General features: G+C 31.6%; 1 pseudogene; it reads left to right on the top strand.

Annotated features, from left to right (window-relative positions):
* Positions 1–7,729: 7,729 nt before the first annotated feature.
* Positions 7,730–10,710, top strand: LOC131597865 (serine/threonine-protein kinase STN8, chloroplastic-like; annotated as a pseudogene).
* Positions 10,711–11,053: the final 343 nt, after the last annotated feature.

Raw genomic sequence — 11,053 nt, 5'->3', positions numbered from 1 at the left:
TTTCGAGAGGCTATGGCTATCCAGGAGAAAGATAAGTGGATGAGTTCCATGCTGAAGGAGATGGAGTCCTTGAAAAAGAGTGAGACATCGATCTTGTTCAGTTGCCACATGGAAAAAGAGCTATTGGTTGCAAGTGGGTTTGTAAGAAAAAACCAACAGTAACAGTAAAAGAAGGGGAAAGTTTAATTCTCTCTTATATATAAAGGGGTATTCACATCAAAAGGAGATTGATTATGACAAGATTTTTAGTCTGGTTTTTAGACACACTTCTATCATAGCAGTGTTAGACCTGATATCCAGTAGAGCTATGCATTTAGAGTAGATGTGTGAAAACAACTTTCCTCCATGGTAAACTAGAGGAGAAAATCTACATGGAGAAGGTATTTTTTTACAAATTGAAGAGGTCTTTGTATAGCTTGAAGAATTCTCCAAGGTAGTGGTACAAGCACTTTGATTCATACATGCTTCGAATTGGTTATAAAAGGTGTGATTATGATTAATGTATTTATGTGAGGAGCCTCAATGATGGTTCTTTTATTTTTCCTATTACTTTATATTGGTGATATGTTGATTCCTTCCAACCATTTACATGATGTAAATGAGTTGAAGACCAAGTTGAGTAAGGAGTTTGATATGAAGAATGTGAGTTCTGTAAAGAAGATTCTTAGGATGGAAATTCACACGCACATAGGAGCTAATAAATTATGGATGTCTCAGAAAAGCTATGTTGAAGGTGTTTTAAGCAGATTTGACATGAGCAAAACAAACCTGTGAGTACTCTATTGGCGAATCATTTTAAAATCTCTTTGGAATAATGTTGGAAGACAGACTCAGAGATTGAAGATATGTCTAAGATTCCTTATGCCATACAGTTGGTTGTTTGATGTATCTTATGGTTTGCACTAGACGGGATTTAGCATAAGCAGTTAGTTAAGTGTGCAAGTTCATATCCAAGGCAGGGAAGTAACATTGGGAAGCAATCAAGTGGATCCTAAGGTACATGAAGGGTACAACATATCATGGTATCATATTCAACATGGAGCATGGTATTCCACCCGTTATGGGATATGTGGATTCTGACTATGCAGGTGATCCGGATAATGTGAGGTCTACAACAAGGTATGTCTTTACTCTTGCGGGGGGACCTATATGCTAAAAATCATCCGTTCAATCCATACTAGCTATGTCTACAACTGAAAAATACATGACAGTAGCTGAAGCTGCCAAAGAAGCATTGTGGCTTATAGAGTTAGTGAAAGATTTGGGTGTTGAGTAAGGTGAAGTTCAGTTACATTGTGATAGTCAGAGTGATATCTATTCGATGAATAATTAGGTGTATCATACTAGGACCAAGCATATTGATGTGAGGTTCCACAGGATCAGGGAGTTGTTGGCATCCAGACATATATTACTTCAGAAGGTTCACACTTCAGAGAATGCATCCGATATGTTAACCAAGCTAGTCACTAGTGACAAGTTCAAACACTGTTTAGACTTGTTACATGTTTCTCAGTGTTAAGCAGGAGGTGTACCTCCCCTAATTTTTTAGGACGAATTGTTATGCAAGAAGTCTTCATAGGGAATTGATATTCGCCAAGGTGGATATTGTTGAACATGGCTCATATTGTTGAGATAATTAAGGATTGTTGAGATAATTATGGATTGTTGAGAGTATAACTTATATTATTGGGATAACTATATGTTGTTGAGAGAATAATTCATATTGTTGAGATAATTATAGGTAGAGATAATTGTTTGTTGAGGAAAACTAGATATAATGGTTTTAGATAAACTAAAACCTCGTATTATATATATGGCTTGTAATACTGTAATCTATATACAATTTTCACAAAACATAAATAAGGAAACTATAGCTACTCTATAGTCGCAGATGTAGGTAATTTGGCTGAAATGCGTGAACAATGCTTTTGTGTGTTTCTCTCTACTTTGATGTGTATTGATGTTACTATTCTAACATAATTATTTGGCATCTATAAAATGTTAGATTGGGAGCCAACTAAATTAAAAAACCTTCTTTATGCATTTAAAATTACTATCTTTTTCCTTGAAATACAAAATAAAAATTTCTCCAAAGAATTAGATATCCTTAGAACATACAAAAACAAAGTGTTTTAATTCAAGGGTGTGTATATTTGGCTTAAGATTATAGTTCTTGGAATATTATTTCAAGAATTATTATTCCTAGGAATATTGTTTCCAGCTACTTGTTTGGTAGGAATTTAAATTCTTAGGAATAATAATAAAATTTGTTTAATTTTAAATTATAAAAAATAGTAATAATTATAAACAATAGTTGAAAGTTAGAGTTGGTTTAACTTATTTCCATAGGAATATTTCATTCCCACCATTTATGTCTTGGAATAAAAATTTAAAAATTATGTGTAAATAATATTCCTTAGAATAAAAAATTTCATAGAATAACTTTTTAAAATAATGAGAATATTGTATTTCCATAGTCATATTCCCAAGAATATATATACTCACTCCATTCTTTATTATAAGCAAATTTCCACTTTTTAGATACATTGAATAATTAATATATCTAGACTATATATAGTCCTAATACATTAATTATTCAATGTATCTAAAAAGTGAAATTTTGTTTATAATAAGGAATGGAGTATTTTTTAACCTAAACAAACACACCCCCAAACTCTCCTCCCTTCCTCTTTCTTCTCATGAGAATCTAGTTAAACCTATTAAATATGAACACGGCAGTATCACGAGTGTGGTTTCATTGTTAAACTATATTTTAAGATTAAAAAAAATATAGGGATTACCATGAAAAAAAGAGAAATGCCGGATGAGCCGTCGTCTATTGAAAGCCGAGAGTCGCTTTCTCCATTGTTTTGTGTCATTGTTGCTCTGCATTACAAGGTGTGCGGTTTCATAACATACTTTATTCTAAATTTTTATTTTGGAATGTTTTCTTATACATAAAATGATAAAAATAGTCGTGCTTTCAATTGTATATGTATAGATTAGATAAGATAAAACACCGACACTAACAGAAACACATAAATATATACATATTTTTATAAAAGTGATGGTGTTACATAGTAAGTATGATAAGTATGATCTATGTATGTATTAAGTTAGAAACCGCCGTTGAAAATATCTGTAACAAATTTATGTACTATTTTAGATTAAGCGAAAATAGAGTGCCAAAATAGTAAAACTCTGTTAGTGTAAAACGCATTTACAATTTACACTCCCCTTAAACTCTAAACATAACAAGGACAAAAATTGAATATTATTTGAATCCATATTGCAGTTTAAACAATTATCTATTTAGCCAAATGAAAATGGATTCATTATTTTAATATAAGCTATGTTTGTTGTGAAAAATCAAGAGGGGTCAAGGAATTGTAAAATTTAAAAACTACACTATATAATGAATTAAAGTACTTACAGTTGGCGAAAAATTTGAGGATTGCTTATGAAAACGGAGCAAGGAAGAGCTTGAACAGCTGCCACTGAAATTAGTAGCATTCTCAGGTATGTTGATGCTTGATTGCATGTAAATGTAATTGTGAAACAAGACAAAGGAACATGATTAATAGAATGGAAAAGAAACGCCAACTGAGTTATCTGTTTTGAAGGAGTTCTAGTAACACGCTCTTTGATTTATGCACTTACAGTTTGTCCTTGGGAACTTTGATCAGTTTATGGCTCTGAAGACCATTTCTCATTCTTTCTTCTTTCATGCACGAGAAGAATTGTACATTTGCAGGTGAAGTATAGAAGCAACAATCCAAGAGACGAAATGATAACGAATTCAATCACAATAAATGATCCTAATGCTGTTGCACAAATGGAATGAGCTTGCAAGTTACAGAACAAAACACTTATATTCTTATATTTTCTATAGAAGTTAAAGACATTTTTTCATTAAGATGCTTTCAACTATACTCAGATTAAGAATCAACAACTTACTGTGAGCAAGAAATGAACCCATTGGGTGCTTTCTCATTAAGTTAACCATAGCCTCAGTGTATAATGGCATTGTCATTCCTTCTTCATAATCTGGATAACATCCATAGCTTCCCATGTCATCGAATGTCAATGTTAGTGTTGCTCTATGTTCATCTCCCCTGAACAAAAGAAAGAGTAAAAACCTAAGAAGCACGAATACAGACACGGACACCAGACATGACACTGTCACTAACGCATCGATACCGATAATAATTTGAAAATATAAATAAATTGAACGTAATCACATGTGTCAGTGTCGGTGTCTGACACAGAGACGTCATTTTTCTGAAATGTCGGTGCTACATAGGAACAATAGAAAACCAATGATAACATCACTCACATGATAATATAGTTGTTGCATAACAGTATTAGAGGATCGTTGATAGGATCAAGGCAGATCCAAACCCGCGGGACCCACCCGCACCCGAACCCGCAGGATCCAAAATACACATATATTTATATATTGTGGAAAGTTATAAGAAAATTGTAGAAAAATGTATTTTATGTATTTTGCTGCGGGATCAGGTTTGGATGAAAAAATTCAAATCCAACGGATGTGGTTGTGAGTGTTATTTTGTCACCCGAATAGCCTTTGGGTTCGGGTTCGGATGGTGATTTCGTGTGCGGGTTTGGGTAGTGTGAAACCTGCACCGACCCGACCCGTTGTCATCCCTAGGATCAATGAAAATTGGAACACTAAATGAATTTACCCCATTCTTATTCTTCGCGGAGACTTGAATGCTACCTGCACTATAAAAATTTTTATTTCTGCAAAACAAAAATAAGAATTAAGAACACCAACGCCCGAATATGTTGGCATGAAATACTTTCAAGTGGATTGTACATTACCCGAGGTACTGAATTGACTGAAGCGCGATATTAATAACTTCCACCGAGCCTTCTAGTATTAAACTGTTTGCTGTTTCGTTTCCTGCATTAATCCTGCATTAATTGTAAGTTCACTCCATATTGGTTCTCCAAATCGCATCAACACCAGAGACATAAATATACTTCCACATTGTGCTCTCAAATTGACTGATATATTCTCCGTTAGATTTGAATACATTATCTCAAACTCAGAAAAACCATAGCAAGATATCATAATAATAAGATAATGTAGAGAAAGACTAATCAATCAACTAAAAAGTATTGCATAATTTCTTCGCAAATATTTATATATGATGTAGATACATACCCGAATCTAGGAGATCTTTTGTTGCTTGGAGTTAACTTGGAACAAAAGCAAACTGAGGTGAAATACTGAGAACAGAAATGTACACAAAACCTGTAGCAAAATTTCCATTTATATCAGATATTGTATACCAAAAAGAATCATTTCCATAGCAATCTTCATGGGGCGTGTAGCGAAAGATTCTTCTGTTCTGTACGGGTCATAATTTTTTGTACATGAAGTAGGGGTGGCAAAATGGATGGATTAGATGGATATGGATTGAATTGTTAATGGATGGATCAAAATAATCTATTAGCCCATTAACAATCCACTTAAATTTCCTTAAAAATATCCAATCCAATCTATCCATTAAGAATAAAATTCATCCAATCCATTCATTTAGATCATTTTAATAGATGGATATCCATCCATCCAAAAAATTAATTTAAATATATTCCTTTTTTAGATAATTATTTTATGTATAATATTTGTTTTACGTTTTTAGAAATGTAATCAATATTTCATATTTCTCAAAAAAATACTAGATTTTTTAACTATATTTTCAAAAAAATTTGATTTTACTGTATTTTTGAAAAAACTCATTTATTTTTGTATTTTTGAAATAAACTTGATTTTACTGTATTTCCAAAAAACTCATTTTTTTTATATTTCTGACAAAACTCAAATTTAGTGTATTTTTAAAAAAAAAACTCGATTTTACTGTATTTTCAGAAAACTTGATTTTAATGTATTTTCGAAAAAACTCAATTTTAATGTATTTTTGAAAAACTCGATTTTACTATATTTTCAAAAAACTCGATTTTAATGAATTTTCAAAAAAACTCGATTTTACTGTATTTTCAAAAAACTCGATTTTTCTATATTTTCAAAAAACTCGATTTTACTGTATTTTAAAAAAGCGGAATTTATTGTATTTAAAAAAACTCGATTTTATAGTATTTTCAAAAAAATCGATTTTATTGTAATTTTCGAAAAACTTGATTTAACTGCATTTTTAAAAAACTCGATCTTACAGTATTTTAAAAAACTTGATTTTACTATATTTTCAAAAAACTCAATCTTACTCTATTTTCAAAAAATACCCGATTTTACTGTATTTTCAAAAAAACTTGAATTTACGGTAATTTCAAAAAACCAAAGTTTACTTTATTTTAAAAAAAAACTGATTTTACTCTATTTTGGAAAGACACAATTTTACCGTTATTGTGAAAAAACTTGATTTTACTTGATTTTTAGAAAAACTCTATTTTTAGAAATTACAGTAAAATCGTGTTTTTTAAAAATACAGTAAAATCGAGTTTTATCCAAGTATAGTAAAAACGAGTTTTTTCAAAACATAGTAAAATCGATTGTTTTTATAAAAATACAGTAAAATTGATTTTTTTTCACAATACAATAAAATCAATTTTTTTAAACACAGTAAAATCGAGTTTTTTTAAAATAGAGTAAAATCACGTTATCGAAGATTACAATAGCATAGGATTTTTTGAAAATACAGTAAATTCGATTTTTTTAAAAAAATGGAGTAAAATCGAGTTTTTTGAAAATACAATAAAATAAGGTTTTTTTGAAAATAAGGTAAAATCGAGTTTTTCCAAAAATACAGTAAAATTAAATTTTTTGAAAATACTACAAAATTGAGTTTTTAAAAAAATCAGGGTTTTATCTGAAATAACAGTAAAAATAGGGTGTTTCTAAGAAACAGTAAAATCGTTTTTCTAAATACAGTAAAATCGAGTTTTTTTAAAAATATATTAAAATCGGGTTTTAGAAAAACAGTAAAATAATGTTTTTAAAAATAAACTAAAATCGATTTTTTTAAAAATAAAGTAAATCGAGTTTTTCCAAAAAAAAACAGTAAAATTGATTTTTTTTTGAAAATACAGTAAAATCAAGTTTTTTGAAAATACAAAAAATCGAAATCTTAAAAAAATACAGTATAATCGAGTTATTTAAACATACAGTAAAATCAGATTATTTTGGAAAGACGAAAAAAATTTGAGTTTTATGAAAATACAGTTAAATCGAGTTTTTCAAAAATACAATAAAATCTATTTTTTTTCAAAACACAGTGAAATCCAGTTTTTTCAAAAATACAGTAAAATCAGGTTCTATCAAAAAATTGATTTTTTTTTGAAAATACAATAAAATTGGTTTTTACAAAAATTCAATAACTCGATTTACCCGTATTTTTTAAAAACTCGATTTTTTTGTATGTCCGAAAAACTCGATTTTTAAAACAGTAATCAATCGGATTATTAAAATATATAATAACAATAATCCAATGGATTATTAAAATAAGATGGATGGATTGAATCAATCCATGTATATAAATGGATGGATTTTGTCTAATCCATTAACTTACTCTTGAAGTGGTGGATGGATTTGATGGGTTTTTTGGTGGATAGATTCAATTGCCACCCTTAACATGAAATATGCCTTCTTCAACAGGAGAAGGATATTGATACATGTCATTCAAATAAACCGAGAATTCTACTCTTATCCCAGCAACTGAATCATTTAAACCTGATTGATAGGATCATGGAGGTAATTTTAGTCAATTTAAATATTTAAGTTAAAAGTTGATTTTAATTTAGTTGAGTTTTTATCATTTAGTTGGACTTTTTAGTCTTTAGGTCTTTTACTCTATTATCCATTATTAAGTCTATATATGTACTCTCATTGAGAGAATTGGAAAATCAATCAAATGAAATCAAAAGTTAGTTTTATCTTTATTTACTTAGATAGTTTTATTGTTCTTCCCCTTTTATATTAGAAACTCTAGTTCTATAGTCTTGGTAGGAAAAATCTTTCTATCAATTGGTGCTTTTATTATTTGAACACCAAAACCCTCATAGGCATACAAATTTTCCCCATCTTTCACTACTCAATTTTATCCATATCATCCCAACATCACCACGATTACTCCTTCATTTCCATCTTATTCTACAAACATTTCTTTTGTAACTCCATCATATAATTTGTCATATAATCATGGATACACACCACATCTACAACCTTTTTATACCACTACTACAAATTCAATTTCTCAGTCTGTTAGGGAAGACACTCTAAATCCTTTTTGATTGAAGATATCTAATTTTGATGGCAAAGAAGATGCCTACTGGTGGATTCTTTGCTCTGAAAAATCTTTCATCAACAGGGAAATATTAGAAGCAGAAAAGATTGTGGAAACCGCTTATTCAATGAGAGGCGCTGCTCTCACATGGTGGCTATGGTGGATTCATGGTCATCCTGAGTTAAGTTGGGATACATTCACCACAACTTTGTAATGGCGTTTCAAGCCGGAGGAAATCAAACCAAGTTTTGAATCAGGGAAATGCACATGGGAAACTTCCTCTCATGAAGATTTTGTTGTGAAACCGTTCCTTGAAGTTAATAGTGACCAAAAAGCTCTGAAACCTGCATCCATTCTAAAACACAAAAATAACCGCGTGCCTTCGTTTTCACCCTGTGCAGAAATGGGAAATTTGTTATGAATAACAACTCTCACGGAGGAATCTCATTCCAATGATGAAGTGAATTTCGCGATTCCACCTAAACCTCCAGATCCAAGTTTCTTTAAGACGACGGTGAAATCCCACGATGCAACAAAAACAATCCATCCCCAACCACTGTTTGACTTTGGAAAATCACAACATGAAACATTTCTAGGAGAATCAACAAGTGTAATTTCGTTCACGGGCCAAAATCATGCTCTGAGTCCTCCATCCCCAAAACCACCATATTTGGGTTTTATTGAGATTCTGTCGAAACCCCCAGATCCTGGTGTAAAGAAGAAAACCGTAAGTTCACTTTTCTCATCCACTAACCTTCATATTAATTTACTCAATTCTTCATCGGAGCCGCCGCTGTCAAAACCACGTGATCACAATGTTGCTAGCAAAATACTACAATTTCAAGAATTACCAAATATGCAAAGATGGGAGTTTCTTGAGTTTGGTAGTCTTATATGGATTTACTTAACTTCAAGACCTGGTGTTCTTATTCGTGCCATTGATGCTTACCTTCTTGCTCCTCTTCAACTTGGTTTTGATAATCTATCTGGAAAGAGAAACTTGAAGACACGTGATTTTCTTGTTGGAGATAAAATTGGTGAAGGGTCTTTTGGTGTTGTTTATTCTGGTGTTTTGGTCCCAAAGAATATGCTCGATGGAGAGTTCTACAACAACGGAAGATCCAAGGCTGCACTTTTCGATCCGAAAGCCAAAGATAAAGTCATTCTTAAAAAGGTTAAGGTTGAAATTCGAGAGGCTGAAGAATTTGGTGAATTTGAGGAATGGTTTAATTACAGGCTATCTAGAGCAACACCAGAAACATGTGCTGAGTTTCTTAGAAGTCTTGTAGCTGATAAAATAAACTCAAAGTTTACAAAAGGTCGAAAATGGCTTGTTTGGAAATACGAGGGAGATCTTACGCTTTCTGATTACATGAAGAGGCGTAGCTTCCCTTCAAACTTATAACCTGTTATGTTTGGACGTGACTTGGAAGGTGTAGACTTTTTTCGAAGAAATGCATTGATCATCAAGCAAATCATGCGCCAGATTATTACTTCTCTTAAGAAAATTCACGATACATGCATTGTTCATAGAGAAATAAATCCAGCCAACTTAGTGTTCACGAAACGGTGGCAGATTAAACTTATTGATCTTGGTGCAACAACAGACCTTCGGATCGAAAAGAATTACGTTCCCAACCGCACCCTTTTGGATCCCGATTATAGTCTGCCAAAACTAAATGTGCTCCCAGAAGAAACACGAAGTCCTCCACCAGCACCAATTGTGGCTTTCTTTTCACCGATCCTATGGCAGTTAAACAGCCCTGATCTGTTTGATATGTATTTTGTTGGGATTGTACTCATGCAAATGGCAATACCAACTTTAAGGTCTCCGGCTGCTTTGAAGAATTTCAATTTGGAAATAGAAATATCAAAGAAGTTTGAAATGATTCATCTGCAAATGGAGCTAGGAGGAAAATATGCTTGCATATTCAAACCCTGTTTTTGTTTTCACATGGTCCATGTTGGAGTAATACCTTTTGAAGTAGATGCAAGAACATATGGTAACTTAGTAAAACATAAGAATACTCTAGAACATGTTATTCCACATGTTTGGTTGATTATGAAGATACATATTTATTATACTAGCCATGAAGAGATGAAATGGTTGATATCTTGGTTTTTGTTGGAATAACTCAGTTACATGTCTACAATATTGAGGATAATGTTGATTTTCAAGGGGTAGGTAATGATAGGATCATGGAGGTAATTTTAGTCAATTTAAATATTTAAGTTAGAAGTTGATTTTAATTTAGTTGAGCTTTTATTATTTAGTTGGGCTTTTTAGTCTTTAGGTCTTTTACTCTATTATCCATTACTAAGTCTATATATGCACTCTCATTGAGAGAATTGGGAAATCAATCAAATGAAATAAAAAGTTAGTTTTATCTTTATTTTCTTAGATACTTTTATTGTTCTTCCCCTTTTATTTTAGAAACCCTAGTTCTATAGTCTTGGTAGGAAAAATCTTCCTATAACTGATCCATAGAAAACACATTTTACGCCATCACAATAACTTGATCCAAAAAAAACGAAACACTGAGGTAAAGTAAAAGTCCACAAAAAGAGACACAAAAGAGTTAGCATGAAACTTTACCAACAAAAACAGTATATACATATGGCATTGGAAATGGTTTTATTGTGCTTGACATCATATATTGTTAGCAAGAAGTTCCCTGTTTCCCAATTACCAAAGGAAAAACAACAGAATTCCAGCTTCGACTTCCTTGAAATGAAGATCTACTATTGGTATTGACAAATTTGTGTCTCTTTCAACGACTTCAACA

The sequence above is a fragment of the Vicia villosa genome, linkage group LG4 (assembly GCF_029867415.1).
Source record: "Vicia villosa cultivar HV-30 ecotype Madison, WI linkage group LG4, Vvil1.0, whole genome shotgun sequence".
Classification (NCBI taxonomy): Eukaryota; Viridiplantae; Streptophyta; class Magnoliopsida; order Fabales; family Fabaceae; genus Vicia; species Vicia villosa.
This window is presented reverse-complemented; position numbering and strand designations above follow the sequence as displayed.